This window comes from Thermobia domestica, chromosome 18 (assembly GCF_964235325.1).
Source record: "Thermobia domestica chromosome 18, izTheDome1.hap1.1, whole genome shotgun sequence".
Taxonomy (NCBI): Eukaryota; Metazoa; Arthropoda; class Insecta; order Zygentoma; family Lepismatidae; genus Thermobia; species Thermobia domestica.
The window spans coordinates 73737145-73754040 of NC_137471.1; positions in this window are offsets into that span (position 1 = coordinate 73737145).

Here is a 16896-nt window from a genome sequence, read left to right on the forward strand (position 1 = left end):
TTTGTTTTCATTAGCTTGTTAAGAATGCAGTTTTCCCACCCCAATAGTCAGGAAGCATGAAAAGAGATTATTTAACTTAGTCTTTTTCACATCCATAAACAGTGTTCATTTTAAGATTTCCTTATGTAGAAGAAAAAGAATTAAAAAGGCCATAAGTGACCTAAAAGTGACCTTAAAATAGTGAAAAATGACATGAAACTTCAAAACAGTAAAAAGTGACCAAAAGTTGACCCTAAAAAATATAATTTTAGAACCTAGAGTTGATGGATAACGTTCTTATTTGAATTTGCCTTGTCCTATGCGTCACAGAAAAAAGTTGACTTGTCAACAAAATCCGGGCCCTGCTGATCACTAACAATCGATCGACATCAAGTAACATCACGTGACCCCGCTCGAGCGCCGCTGGGGGGCGCGGTGACTCAGTGGTAGAGCGTTCACCTCTGGTGCTTGGGGTCCCGGGTTCGATCCCAGCCCGCGCCAAGTGAACTTTGTGGTGGACAAACACCGTGCTCGTGGGTTTTCTCGGGGTTCTCCCGTTTCCTCCCACTTTCTTCATTCCACCATTTCACTCATCTCTCATAATCACCGTCTCCTTTAGCCTAACCGGCATAACCGTGGGACGTAAAACTCAAAGATTTCATTTCATCTTTCGAGCGCCGCTCTAACGTTAAGAAATAACAACACTCAGAAAGCTGCAAATTTCACGTTCAATATCACATGGGGCCTCTTTTATCTTGCCCACTCTGTATATCTCTTGGGGTGCTTAAGTACATTCTATCGATTGAAGTGAAAATAACCTGCTACCAAAGTGTCCCGGTTGGAAAATTTACCTCTCACTGCAGTGTCCCGGTTTGGAATACCAAACGTATGATAACTCTGTCAAGGGCGCCGATCCTGGGGGTCCGGGCCACCCAAAAGCTCATGTGGGGCCCCCTTTTGTATTTATGAATTTACAATATTTAGCATAATTTGAATGCAATTTGTCTTAAAATCCTCATATAAATATATAACTTCTGCATCTGAATGGGCCCCCCAAAATTTACAGAGAAATCAGCGCCCTTGAACTCTGTATAGATTAACAATAATGACATATTCAGGGATGTACCAAATATTGCCATCAGCTGAGTACAGGGCATAAAATGGTTTATCACTGTTTGGTCTGGTGTTTACTATTAGTACTATGTTGTTTTAACCAATATCACTTGCACCTGAAGAATTGATCCTATCATGAATCAATCAGATATATTTTAGATTTTCAAATTATAGGGCCTATCTATTATGCAGAATAATAGGATGACTTATATAATGACTATGTATGTCCATCTGTCTGTCTGTTAGTTAGTTGACTGATATTAAAGCAAAAAAAAAAAAAAAAAAAAACGGTATACTATCTGCACTGAAACCAGGAAAATACGATTTCCGTCAATTCCGATTCTGTAGACAGAGAGAGAGAAAGAAGTCAAGACAAAATTCATTCTTGGAACGCTGAATCTACGTCAAGAAGCTGTTTGTTGTTATGTGTTACTATTTTTGCTCTGTTGAGACCATATAGAAACCGTAAGTATTAATAAATGTGTAGCACTTCCGGTTTTAGTAGAGAGAGAGAGAGAGAGAGAGAGAGAGAGAGATGCTAGTGAAGATGGTATTTTCCTTTCCTTGAGACTTGAATCGATTCCAGATAACAGTTTGTCGCTATCTGTTCCCGTTGTTTGTTCTAGGGCGACCAATGTTGAAACCGGAAATGGTTAATTTCGCTCCACTTCCGGTTTGAATAGAGGGTTAACGGATAAGATGTAACCTATTCTGGAAACTATGAATCGATTCTAGAAAAGCACTTCTCGATATCTCTTACCATTTTTCATCTAACACTTATTGAAAGACAGACAGGCGGATATCGCCGTTCTGTAAGATTTCCGACATTTATGCATAACAGTTTGCAATAGCTCCTCCGTGGCTAAGCGGTTAGCGTACGCGCCTTTGGCGCGGGAGACCCGGGTTCGATTCCCGGTGGGAGATGATGTGGTTCGGATTCCACGTTAATCAGTAGGTCCACGTCTCATATAGCCTCGCTGCTGAACGGGATGTTAAACTCAAAATCAACTCAACTCAACAGTTTGCATGTCTAAAAAAACTTTAAATAAAAGAAAGAAAGTTAGAAAATGACTTAGTATGACATAATCTATGGGACACTAATGAAGTATGTATGACATTATCTGTATTGTCCTTTACATGACAGAAAAACTTCGGATATTAACAAGATCCGTTCCATATTTATAACACAGTACGTAGTTATCTTTAGAGGGATTAAATGGCAGATTAGCCTTGAATGAACTTCTGAACTTCACCCGTTAAATAATAAAGACTAACTTAATTTACTAGAGTAAAGGAACAAGGTCACTGGCATCCTGGTCTTTAATATATAAACACTATGCATATAACAATAGCATCCAGGAATTTGCAACGAACATTTGTCCTAATCATACCACAAAAACATAAACAACGGCAAAAAAAAAAAAAAAAAAAAAAAAAAAAAGAAGCATTATGTTCATAAGCCGGATTCAGGAAAAGTGTTAGTAAGCTATGACGGATTCGTCATTCATCAAAAAAATTTCCGTATTGCCTGTGCATTATGTGATGCATACATTAATTTCTATTTTTGTGAGCACAGACGCATACAAAAAGTATGCAACTATAAAAGATCCCAGACAAATAAGTAAGGTAACTGATATAATTAGCCATTTACATAGTATTTGAGCAGTTGGCCTTCGTTTAGCATAGCAATACTTCGTCAGTTGTTCTCCGTCTGCTTTTTTCGCCCGACTATTTTTTTTTCTTTTCTCTTGTCTGCTAACCTTGACATGACGCGAAATCCAAGTGAGTTAAAAAACCGGACATGCTCTACACGTAGTCAAGAGAAATGAACTTTGAAATCCCATCGACGTACAAGGCTGCGAAGGATAGTGCACCTTTGTTTTAACAGACGAGGGAATCCCTTAAGAGCACTGCTCACTCAAGCACAGTTGTCAATAACTTGAGATTGTTTTTTCCCTAAATAAAGTGTTTTTTAAAAAAATCCCTTATTTAACTAAAATTCCCCTCCTAAGTCTGAGGCAGTATCGTCATTTTAGATTTTGCTGGGGAGTAGTGGAAAGATTATCCACCGACATAAGTTCACGTTTTTTATTTTATGAGTACACTAGCAGAATACCCGTTCTTCGCACAGGAAGAATAGGTTTCATTTTGGAAATAAAGGGTTGAATTTCGATTTAAACGGCATCAAAAATGTCATTGTTCATATCAGCTACAGCGAAAACTGGATTCGGCACTAATATTGGTCATTTTCGATCATTTTTAAATATCTCTCCCTTACCTCTCCCATAGATTGCGGGACTGAATTTGGATTTAAACGGCATCAGAAGTGTCACTGTTCATTTCAGCGATCCCGAAAACTATGGATTCGACACTAATATCGGTCATTTTAGATCATTTTAAAGTATCTTCCCCCTCCGCTAAGCTGCACCGTCAAACTGAAATGATAAATGAAATGAAATCTTCAAGTTTTACATCCCACGCTTATGCCGGTTAGGCTAAAGGAGGCGGTGATGATGAGAAATAAATGAAATGGTGGAATGAAGAAAGTGGAAGGAAACGGGAGAACCCCAAGGAAACCCACGAGCACGATGTTTCCCCACCACAAAGTCCACACGGCGCGAACTTTAGTGTCCACATCGAACCAGGGAACCCAAGCACCGGTGGAGAACGCTTTACCACTGAGCCACGCGCCCCCCTGAAATGATAAAAACCACCCCAGATCCGAATCTCATCTATGTTGAAAATTTGATCAAGATCGGTTGGTTAGTCGGTCGGTTCAAAAGTTATGAAGTCACACACATAGTCACTTTCATTTATATATATATATATATATATATATATATATATATATATATATAGAGAGAGAGAGAGAGAGAGAGAGAGAGAGAGAGAGAGAGGGGGGGGGGAATAGTATACAATTTATTAAAAAGCATATGGTTCTCAAAGTTAGGGGGCGTCGATTGCCTCCTGCCCTCCCTGATTGACGCCCCTAATCGAAAGATGAGACATATGTGCATTTGCAAGGGGCGTCAAAATCTGTCATAACTCCATTATTTAAAATAAATATTTATTGTTGCAAACGGATTATGGTAGTTAAACTTATTAAACTGACCTTCTATTTGATAGTACATTTATAAATCATGTTTAGGTCGTATTAGTTTAAGGTCACATAGACAGTGCTGAAGGAAATGGTCAAAGAAATCCCAACATGAATTGCTTGATTGTTGTCAAATACAAGAACTCAATTCTCGAACAGTAGCGAGTACATGTTCCATTTAGTTAGTTATCATAATTTTGATATGAAAAGTAGTATTGTCTTTGTCCGAAACAAGTTCCTTATCACTGAATGTGAGAACAAGTTCTTTAAAATTTTTTTAACAGATGTATAAGGAAAATCAAGAAATAAACATAAAAGAGCTAGTTACACTGGAATTGGAAACAGATATATTGAGATTGAAGGTGGATATTGAATTCTATAAAAAGGATTGCCATCTTTCCAGGCCCGTAGCCAGTCCAAAATTGTAGGGGAGCCCGGTAGAAGTTAAGGGAGGGCGATCTAACAATATTATAGTTCATCACCATATTATAGATCATTTGCAAGCCTACTGTGAAAATTTTAGGGAGGGCCACTAAAAATTTAGGGGGGTGTCGCCCTTCTAGCCCCCCGGGGATACAGGACTGCATCTTTCCTCGGCAGGTGTGTTTGGTTTATCTTTCATGAACATAATTGAGTATTATTTTTAAAAGACAGACACAACGAGATTGTATTTGCAGTGTTTAGGCCTTTGTGAGTGTGAGTGCTAGTGTCCTTTCCCTCCCCTTCGTTGCTCATGATAGGGTAGCATATTTAAAATCGTGGCTTTTAAGATTTGTTCTTTCTGCAGAAAGAGGGGTCGGCAAATGATGTCAATGCACGGTAGAGACCTGCACGGGCCGAATTTTTCGGCCCGAGCCCGGCCCGGTCCGATAAGTTTTTTAAAAAAAATTCTTGGCCCAAGCCCGGCCCGGGCCCGATAAATTTTAAAAGTTTCATTTTGTAACATTTTTCACGGGCACACTTCTTCAACGTTTGCCTTTACTCTAATTATCGTTTAACGAAAGTAAAGAATTGAAATTAATCGGCCCCAGCCCGGCCTGACATGAAGAGAAATCAGTGTCGGCCCGCTCAAGCTCTGCCCGGTCCAAAGAAATAACAGGTCTCTATTGCACGGGGCGGCAAATTGTCTAGGGACGACCCTGATCGTAACAATGCTGCTGTACGGTATTTCTTAAAGGGGAAGCTTAAACTAAAATATACACTAATCAAAACTTTCTTTATGACACTATTACAATATGGCAGGATAGTGTACAGTGGCTAATAAGATGAAACTGAAAAATTATGATTAAAACTTACATTTTTGTTTAACTTTCATAATGTCGAAAGATAGATCAACGTGAAATTAAACATAATAATATGCTTGAGAGTAAATTCTCATGCGAAGTTGTAGAGAAAAACGATTTTTTGTGGCATTAGAAAATATCTCGTTCATTTCGAATCTCATGCAGTATATAGTTTTTATTCAACTTCAACATATTATTTGCATGAAAACTATACACTGTGAAATAGCATATGCTATCTATTAGTGTTTGAGTTGCTCTAAAGTGATGCACATACTACTTTAAAGAATACAAAAATGCTCTAAATATTGGCATTAACAAATTAACCAACTAAAGGTGCAGATCTAGAATATGGATGCTAAGATCTGGAAATTTTACTGTTAAAAAAAACTATAACTTGTTAAAGGAAGACTAAAGTCTCAGACAGGTCCTCCCAGCTTTTTCAACTGACTACCACTCTTCTAAAGTCGTACGACATCGCGAACACGTTAGGTTAGGTTTGAATTATTATTATGAACTAGAGATTGTCCGTTCTTTGCACAGGGAGAATACGTTTCATTATGGACATAAAGAGCAATGAGGTCTGAATTTGGATATAAATGGCATCGGGAGTGACACTGTTCATCCCAGAGACCCCGGAAAACTATGGATTCGACACTAATATCGGTCATTTTAGATCAATTTTATACATCCTCCCCTTCCCAAAGTTGTACCGTCAAAGTGAAACGATAAAAAACATTCCAGGTCCGAATCTTATCTATGTTGAAAATTTGATTGAGAGCGGTCGGGTGGTTCAAGAGTTATTAAGTCACAAAAATAGTCATTATCAATTTTATATAGATATTAGATTGTTGCAGGCATTGACTGATAAATTCTGTCTCAAAATTGATTAAAAATTTTGTGGTATTAAGTGTATTGTGCTGACAGTGTGGGGTCGTCTATAATTCAGCTCTGTTGTTGGAGAGATAGTAGTGTGATGGAGAACAGCTTATACTATAAAGGTTGACCTTACATGCAGCGCAGTAACTTAGAAATTTTTCCCTGAAGGGCAAGCATTAATATTTGGGCTATCATAGAAAAAATATATATATGAAGTTCAACTCCATAGAAAAATGTGAAATATGACATTTCTCCCTCCCCTACAACTTAAAACCTTAATAAACATCTAACTGATCCTGTGCTCGTTACACAGTGCATCATTCACAATGAGCATGAATCTCCTTGTCATTCCTCACAATATCTGTTCATGTCCCTTTACAGACAAAAGTGAAAGTCGTCTTGATAAAAATCGGGCTACCGTAAATGGGAGATTTTTTCAATTATTTCTCAATATCTCGCACTGTTTGCAAGATTTGAACCTACTTCCGGTTGGAGTTCCTAATTCATGTATGATCAGTGTTTTACAGAATTAATTATAATGTCAGTGATATATGGTGTTCATTGGGCAAAACACTCCAAACAATAAAGATTCATCTTAGACTGGAGAAATGGTTATCCTTCGTTTTTCATCATCATTTGGACAGGAAAGAAACGCCTGAGTGATATACAAGCTCTGTATACAAATATATGGAGTTGGAATGCATAACTCGTAGGATCTGATGCTGAAATTTCAACACTTCCAGTGTACCCCTAAAAATGTATTAAAGAAATAACGACCATATTTTTTTAAAAAAATATTCAATTAGAACTGATCAATCTACACAAAATTTGGAATAGATCAGTGAAAACGGCATCTTGTTAGAGCTTATGATTATCGAGAACTCACTGTCGAAATCACTGGCTACAAACATATAAACGTTCACAAAGATATAAACTTTTCTAGCATTTTAATATGTAGACTAGCTGAACCTGCGCTGTCTACTCAGCGCATCGTTCTGTTATGATCATGAATCTCCTTCCCACTGTGCATGTCTCCTTGCTCACACAAGTAAAGGATACGAGATTCACAAAAGAAGTGAACTACTATGTATAGATATTGGAGTGAGTTTGTAACAAATTAGTAGAAGTGACACGATATCAAGTGGACATATTTTTTCTAATAACTCCATATCTGTCCGAGCACGCCTTATTGCGTTTCTTGAGGCCTTTGAAGTTCCCAGCATGCAATATTGCCATTTAGTTAAGCAAAGCGCCTGCAGTGTCCGTCAACCCGCCATACATAACCTCTCTACTGGTTGCATATCACCATAGTTTCGGCCTGCAACAATGTTAATCTTATGGGCTCAAAACGGCCCCTAAAATGTTGAATAGAACAATAACGACACGGATTTTGAAAATTTGAATGAGAACTGGGCAATCTACACAAAATTTGGAATCGATCAGTGAAAACGACACGTTTCTATCACTTGTGGTTGTTGAGATCTCATTGTTTAAAGGATTGGGGACAAACATATAAACATAGCATTTTAATATATAGACTAGCTGAACTGCGCTCTCTACACAGCGCATCATTCACATATGAGCATGAATCTCCTTGTTATTCCTCACATCTGTACATGTCCCTTTATAGACACAAGTGAAAGACGTGTTGATAAATATTGGCCAGAGATGCCATAAAGGGGAGATTTTGTCGATTACTTTTTCAATATTTCGCACCGTTTGCAAGATTTGAGCCTACTTTCGGTTGGAGTTTTTAATTCATGCGTGATCAGTGTTTTCTTTCTTCTTGCATGCAGTATGTAATAAGCAAATACATTATACACGCAATTAATTATAATGTCAGTGATATGTTGTGTTCATTGGGCAAAACACTCCAAAAAATAAAGATTCAACTTAGTGTTAGAGTGGATAAATGGTTATCCTTAGTTTTTCATTATCATTTGGCCATGAAACAAAAGCCTGAGAGGTATGCAATTTCTGTATACAATTATGTGGTGTTGGGATGCATAATATGCAGGATATGGTCGTTTAGTTTTTTTTATTTTTTAATTTCAACACTTCCAGTGTACCCGTAAAAATGTAATAAAGAAATAACCGCAATGTTTTTTTAATTATTCAATTAGAACTGGACAATCTACACAAAATTTGCAATCGATCAGTGAAAACGTCATCTTTCTAGAGCTTGTAGTTTCCGAGATCTCATTGTTGAAAGGATTAGCCATAAACATATAAACGCCCACAAACATATAGTTTAAAAGAATTCCAAAGATGACAGCACAATTCATTTGCATTTTTTTAAAGAAAAGGATTATTAAAATACAAAGGCTTTGAACAATACTTAAATAATTTATTTAAAGTACACAGTTTAAAATATTAGTTTCTGTTAAACGTGAAAACAAAATAATCGTAAATCAAAGGTTTGAAATAATAGGTTATAGGTTGGAGCGCAGGCATTTTTGTTGCTATTGTAGCATTTTAATACATTTTATTACTTCTAAGAGGCTCAGTTGGCGTCTTACTGAAATACGGACCAGATTTCATGTATGCTTTATCTAGGGGAATATATATTTCCTTCAGATGATCAGGCACGTAGCCAGGATTTCGCAATAGGGGGGGTCCGTGACGAAATACTGTGGTTAACACACCAGGGTCTCGATGATTCTAAACTATTTTACTGGGAACATATATTCGTTCGTTTAGCCATGATTTCGTAATGGGGGGGGGACGGGGGCGTGACATGAAATACTGTGGTTACACACCAGAGGATTGATCAATCTAATCTAAACTATTTTACTGGCAACATATCCATATTGGTTTGTTAGACCAATAAAATGAAGATATGTTAGTATTTTAATAAAAAGATTATGAAGAAATCTAGAGTAAAAGAATATAAAGAAGTATTGAAAAAGATATAATCTTCCGAAGTCATTCGAACTCGGTTTTACTTGTCTTCTTTCTTCTTCTTTTTCTTTTCTTCGTTTAATACCGTCAAGGATAGCAACGAGATCTCTTTCGGGAGTAAAGACATCCTATAAAATGGATTAGTGTTGCTGCGAAATTCAAAATGGTTCATATTATTGGTGATTCTGGGCATTTCATAAGTTCTACCTGAGAGTCTATCTGATCGAACTGGTTTATCGATCGTCATTTATAGTCCATAGAATTAGCATGGCGTTAGATGGAATTCGGAATGCTCCGTTACAATAATATGTACAGTAAAACCTGCCTTCAACGGACCCTTTATTAAACGGAAAACTGTCTTAAACGGAAATATTTCATGGTCCCATGAATTTTGGAGTGCAAAACGTGTAAAAGTCCCTTCATTAAGCGGAAACTGTGTTATGCGGACAACGGAAAGCAAAATAAACATTTAACGGGAAATTCTGAGTTCCAGACTGCAGTCTTTAGAGCTTTGTAAGAGGGTAAATACATACATTACATTCTATAAGAGGGTAAATATATACATTACATTCTATAAGAGGGTAAATATATACGTACATTACATGTCTGCGATAAATTTTTCGTTCTTTTGTTAAATCTTTTTGGGCATTGTTGACCTTCCCCAACCACTACTCATATTCACCCCCCACAATTTGTCCTTAATCTTCTCACCTTTATCAAGAATCATACGTAAAGTCGGAAAGAAGAAAAAGAGATGGAAGAAGAAGACGAATACGGTACCGAATTCGAAAAAGAGTGTAGAATAAAGACGTATCAAGATGCTCTCACAAGTTTAAATGAACTGCAACAATTTGCCTTACGAAAAAAATTACTCTGAGTTACTTAGTGTAGTTTCTCAGGCTAAAGTGTGTGCGGAAAGTCAAGCAGCCAAGCAGCAATGTATAAAGAAAACTGCTTTTGACTACTGGGGAAAATAAAGAAAGCATATGCATAGCATATTTTGTATTAATTTTAAACTTTTTGTGTATTAATTCGTAGAAGAAAGAAGTATTGTAATTGAAAAAGGTACGTACAACGTACGTACAATATTTTCTCAGTATGTCCGTTATAAGCATGTATTTTTTTTAAAGGCAACGTTTACCTCCATTAAGCAGAAACCTGACTTTAACGGAATTTTTTGCCAGTCCCGCTCGATTCCGCTTAAGACAGGTTTTACTGTATTTTCAACTTGACAACCGTTTCCTCCACACAAAGGTGTTCATAAGAAAGAGTAATAAAACACTTGCTGTAGCTTTTATTTTTGACGCTGATTCATTTTTTTCTAGTTTCTTTTTGTTTCATCCTTCCTTAATATTTTTTCATTTCTGGATCCGAAAGGGGGGGTCCGGACCCCCCGGACCCACCCCTTGGCTACGTGCCTGAGATGATGGAACAGTAACATCATCTTAAATTATTTTCAGTTCTTTTGAAAATGATTTGGCGGGTCCATTCTATGCTGCACTAGTTAAATTGAGGGACAATACTTGGCACACCTTAGAGTCTTAAGAAATATTTATTATTTCTGAAGATCCTAATACAATAATACTCATTTCAATGAAATGAGCTCACATCAGATTTTCATTTCATTTCTTTTTCTTTTTCTTTTTTTTTTTTTTTTGTTCCTTTTCTTTATATGGTAAACCTATTTTAAATTTCATTTATACATTCATGTTCGCATCAGATCATGTTGAATAAGAAAATCCTGAAATGGGACTCCCTCGAACGGAAGAAAGCTTAAGTGGGATGACAATTACCCTAGCCCTCCATAAGTTACACCACTGCTTGCATAATAATCGTACACCGATCAACTCAAGTCCCACTCGTGTATCAGAGCCCACTTTAATAGTAGTTCATAACCTCGGTGTTGCACAAAGGCGAAAAAACACAAAAAGAATACTCCCTCGTGGTCATATGGTTTGGCGTATGTGTCTTCGGCTTGGGGGAGACCTGGGTTCGATTTTCCGTTATAGTTCATGTGGTTTGGGTAATATGTTAAATTGTAGGTTTACATCTGATATAATTATCATCTGAGCCGAATTGGACACTAAACTCTATATTAACTAACCAACCAAAACTCAAAATGAAACATACTCAAAATTATGTCGTATGAGTCTAGAACAGAGGTGGAGAGCCTGTGGTTTCAGAGTTCTGAAGTGCGGCCTTCTGGGTTTGTGTTTTGAAAAAACTCTAGATTATGAAAGGAATATGAAATATAGGAGATATATAATTCTGAAATAGCAGATAAAGTATATGAATGATAAGTTTTCTTATTTTATCTTCTTAATATGTTATACTGTTATGCATTTTCATGTAAATTATTAATGCTATTATTTACATAAACTCTTTCTTAACTAATAATTTAAGAGAACTACAAAAAGTTAGTTCTATTCAAAATTATTATGTACGACCTTCTTGGGAAATGAGCATTCACAATGTGGACTTTAAATCAAAATGAGTATCCCACACTTAATAGATCTGGGTGGCATAAAATTTGTTTTCAAATTCCAAAATTTCGTTACACATCTGTTGAGAATGGCTGGTATAGTTACTAAATTACGCATTACATATCTCTAACTAAATTGATGAGGTACATTTGAAATAAGGTAAATGCCAATACTATATAATCTTTACAAGATTAAGACTGCACACAATAAATACCTTTCAATATACATTAGTAAATGAATTTTCTCAAGATTATCTAAGTCGTAGTAATTTCAAATAATGTCAGTTCCTGTACTTTCAGTGACATAATCCTCTTTTGCGTTCGTGCTCTTGCTTTTGCTCTTTGCCTCTTGTTCTGGGTCTTTCCGGTGGATTACGGATTAAAATTCCATCATATTCATTTTTTTCTTCTAAATTCTGTACTTGATTCCATTAAAATTAAAAACAATGCGACATACCGGTAACTTCACCCCCTCTGTTTCAGTGTACACAGCAAAAAATGAGGTGTTGAAATAACACAAAATGACTACCACTTTACCGTGTTACTTGTGTGTCAATTCAACACCAGCCACATCGCCTTCACAGCATATCAGAAATACCTGGTTACTTGCTGTAAGTATTTGCATTGTTTTCTATTGTTTGGTATGAGCAAAACTTTGCGAAACATATTTCGCATTTATGGCAAGTAACTAATAACATTCTGTTTCCGTAATCGGTCATAATAATATTGTTCTAAACATGTGAATCATCTGACAACAATTACACAAATAGCTGTGCTTTCATCTGTTTTCTTTATGTTATTCTTGTGCCTTACCATACATGAACATAAGATGGCAGAACTGTTGACTATGTAACTGTTATCAGACGATTAACAGATTTACAACAATGTTGTTGTGACCGATTACAGAAAACATAGAACATTATTCGTTGCTTGGCATAAGTGCCAAAGATATTTCGCAAAGCTTTGCTCATATTAAACGATAAATACCAATGCAAATTCTCTCAGGTAGTAACTAGTATTTCCGATATGCTCGGAAGGCGATGTCTTGGTGCTGCATCATAGTTCCGGTCGCAAGCGTTTTTTACTAGCGACAACCGCAATAGCGTGGCTATTGTGCTTTTTGAAAACCTTCCTTTTCCATATCCCGGAGACTTTTCTGCGTCATTCCTACGAGCTCTGCTCTCCAGACTGATCAAGCCAAGGGTGTGCAGAGCTACGGGTCTGTCCGGAAACTTCCTCCTACCTTGGTGGCTATACGAACGGGTCACCTCACCTACATCATTTTTCATCGCATCATTGTCCACGCCTTAGGTTCATCAAGTTCGGGCTTTGGCCCCACTCTATAACTCCATGGCGGATCCTCCTCAGATCACTGGGGCTTCGATGGATGGTCGTCATAGAGGATTACCCTTAGTCTTTGTCGCCCCATCGGCTCATCCCACGAAGGTGAAAAAGCGGAAGGACGGCAATAGACATCGTAGAGCCTTAGAGCGCTCCAATGCCTCCACCGTCTCGAACGCCTCCAGCCGATTACGATCGCCCATTCACACACAGAGAACTACGCTGAGCGTGTCAGAAATTCACCGCCAGCTAAGAGGCTGCATATGTCTGAAACAACGCCGCCAACATCTAACGCCATGGACCTGGGAACTGCGAATATATCTTCAGAATCATCTCTGAGCACTCCCTCAACATCCGATCATCAGCTTCATTCATTCTTACTACAACATTTTGACCCTAAATTCGACAATATCAAGTTTGTAGTTCTACAGTTACGCAGATATGTTCCTAGCATCAATCTTATTAGAGTCGTTAAAACCCGTAACGGAATTGTACTGTAGTCGCATGATCCAAAATTTACCATCACTGTACGTAATAAAGCCTCCTTTGAAATCTTCGGTAAGAACGCCACCATAGAAACTCTTAGTTCATCTCGGCGCAAACAACCCCACCACCTAAGAAACCTCCTCTCCTTTCTGTGGTTATAAGGGGTGTCGATCCGTCGTACACCGACGATGAAATTTCAGAAGATTTACGGGAAGAGGGTCTTACCATCACAAAAGCCCTTCGCATTCGCTACGATCAAGGACCCATATATATGGTGCGGATTCTCAGTGCCTCTCAAGAAACCATCGATATCTTACTTGCTAATGGTGCTTACATATACAAGCAACGACATCGGGTGGAACCCTCTCGGTCTTCACCCCCATTACCAATTCGTTGCGAGAAGTGCCAAGCATATAACAAACACACTACTGCCAATTGCCGTAATACTGTCGTATGTGGCTACTGTACTGGCACACATCCTACTCGCTCGTGTACGAATCTAATTCAACCACATCGGTGCGCTACTTGCAAGAACAACATCCCACTTACAGATACAAATGCAAGGGTAAACCTCCGCCAGAAACATCCCATCCAGAATTATTAGCTCCACTGCGAACACATGATTCATCCACCAATACCGACTTTCCTGTAGAATCAACCCCCGTCACTATTGATAAACTTCTAGCTTTTACAACTCTAGCATTACAAAACGTTCATCCATTTATCCGTCCACATATCTTACAACAAATTACTCATGCTGCCCGCATCATCTTCCACGCCTTCTTCTATGCGACCTATTCAAACATCGATGTCTATTTTTATACCACAAATCTTTCGTCCAACCAATAACTACTTTCGCATACTACCTCTTATCATGGGTATTGTATTTCTGTTCCTGAACATTCGATCATTATCCAAAAACAAACTGCTCTTTGACACGCTCCTGTTGGAAGAAAATGTGAATGCCTTTCTTCTCAACGAAACTTTCTTAAAACCTACTGATATTATCCACATTCCCCGTTACAACATACTTCGCTGTGATAGCTCATGCTGTGATTCATACTCAACGAGCTAACGGTGGAGCAGCCATTGGCTTCTACTATACTTTGCCCTTTTGGCACCATACCTGTCCGCTTCCCAACCTTCCAGAACACGTTATCACAACTTTGTATGTCCCAAATATCGCAATCACTCTCATCACAGTTTATATTCGACCTGGACATCAGATCTCTCTTGCTTTTTTCCGACACATCTCAAATACTTATAAACATTATCTAGTCATGGCGGACATTAATTTCCACAGTCGCACAGATAATGAACGTACTACGTTCTTAGAGTTTATTACTTCGCATACAACAGGAAATTTTCATGATCTACAAGAACCGTCTCGTCCTGTCCCTCAGACAACGCCTGACGTGGTCATCTTTTCTATCTCTATAACTTCCCAGTGCACAGTCGAAGTCCTCGATCTAATTGGCAGTGATCACGCACCTCTCAAACTTACTTATCAAAACACGCACGCCCTTCAAATTGCCAACATACCACTTCCTCGATTATCACTTCGTTACGACAAAGCCGACTGGAACAAATATCGTGATCATATTTCCCAATCTCTTGCTAATCAAAAACCACCAGCTACGGCAGAGCAGCTGCACGAGAGCATTACTACAATCAGTTCTACCATTTCTCATGCATCCGAACTCTATATTCCATGTTCATCTTCCATTCCATACAAACCACATCTCCTGCCTCAATACTTAACTATGATACGCCGTTCTCGCGAGCTCTATCGTAAATATGTTCGTACTCGCAACCCAGAAACCCTTCATCACCATTATCAACTGCAACGCACTGTTCGAAATTATCTCAAGGCATATAAAGTGAAAAACGGGGTAAAACTTGTAACAATCTCAATGACACTAGTCACCCTTCCAAATTCTGGAAACGTTTTAACGCTCTGTGCGGTAAATACACTAAACCTCACTACCCTCTACTCCAAAATGACACACCACTTCAGAGTGATCAGGATAAAGCCAACGCCTTTGCAGATTACTTGCAGGAAATTTTCACACCCATACCGATTTCCGATATCACCGCTCAGCATCCTGTTTCCAACCTACCTCTGAACTCTCCTCAGTTACAGCCCAATATATCTCAAACGCTTCCAAATCATCCACTTACAACACCCATTTCCACAGCTGAAATTCTTACTGTTGTTAATCGCAAACGAAACTCTGCCCCAGGTTTTGACAATATAACCTACCGACACATTAAAGAAAGTCCTCCTACACTCCTGACACTTCTTGCCCTCATTTATACTTTCATTCTCCGTATCGGATTCTTCCTAATGGACTGGAAAACCTCTAAACACTCATGTTCTTGAAGCCAAACAAGCCACCTACTGCCACATATTCCTATAGACCTATTCATCTGACATCTACTTTTAGCAAAATTCTAGAACGCATCCTCGTTAAAAGATTGCACCTGTACCTAGAATCTAAACATATCCTTCCTATTCACCAAGCAGGTTTTCGCCCATCATACTCTATCAATGATCAACTCCTTCACCTCACCAGTCTCATCACAAATCATTATAACTCCGTTAAACCATTCAGCCTACTTCTGTTCGACCTTGAAAAAGCCTTTGATAAAGTCTGGCATCTGGCACTTCTTCATAAGCTTCTACATTTCAAGTTTCCCATTACTTATATTCGCTTCATCTATCACTTTCTTGTATGTCGTCTCTCCTACGTCAACATCAATAATCAACTTTCTCATCCTATCTTCCTTCTGTCAGGAGTACCCCAAGGTTCTGCTCTTTCACCGTTGTTATATATCATCTTTGTGGCCGATTTTCCCGCACTTCCTCCTGATATATATTTATTTCAATATGCAGATGACACCGCTTTGTTGGCCTTAGGAAATACTATCCACCAGATCAATCACGCTCTCCAGGAAGCCAATAATCGGTTCACTAGTTGGTGTCGGAAGTGGAGTCTTTCAATAAATGCCGCAAAAACACAGGCCGTTACTTTCATACCACCCCGAAAACGCTCTAGAGTTCACCGCAACCCGTCACTGCTCTTACTCACAGTTAATGACACTCCAATATTTCCAACTCGAACCGTTACCTATCTGGGCATTCTTTATGATTCACACCTCACATGGAAACCTCACCTGAAGAAAGTAGCTGCCAAAGCCTATCAGCGCCTGAACCTCCTAAAGCGCCTAACTGGCACTACCTGGGGCCTACAAGCTAAAACAGTTCTTAACACATACAAAGCCTTCATGTGCCCAGTCCTTACCTACGGCTTTACCGCCTGGGTTTCCGCTCTTCC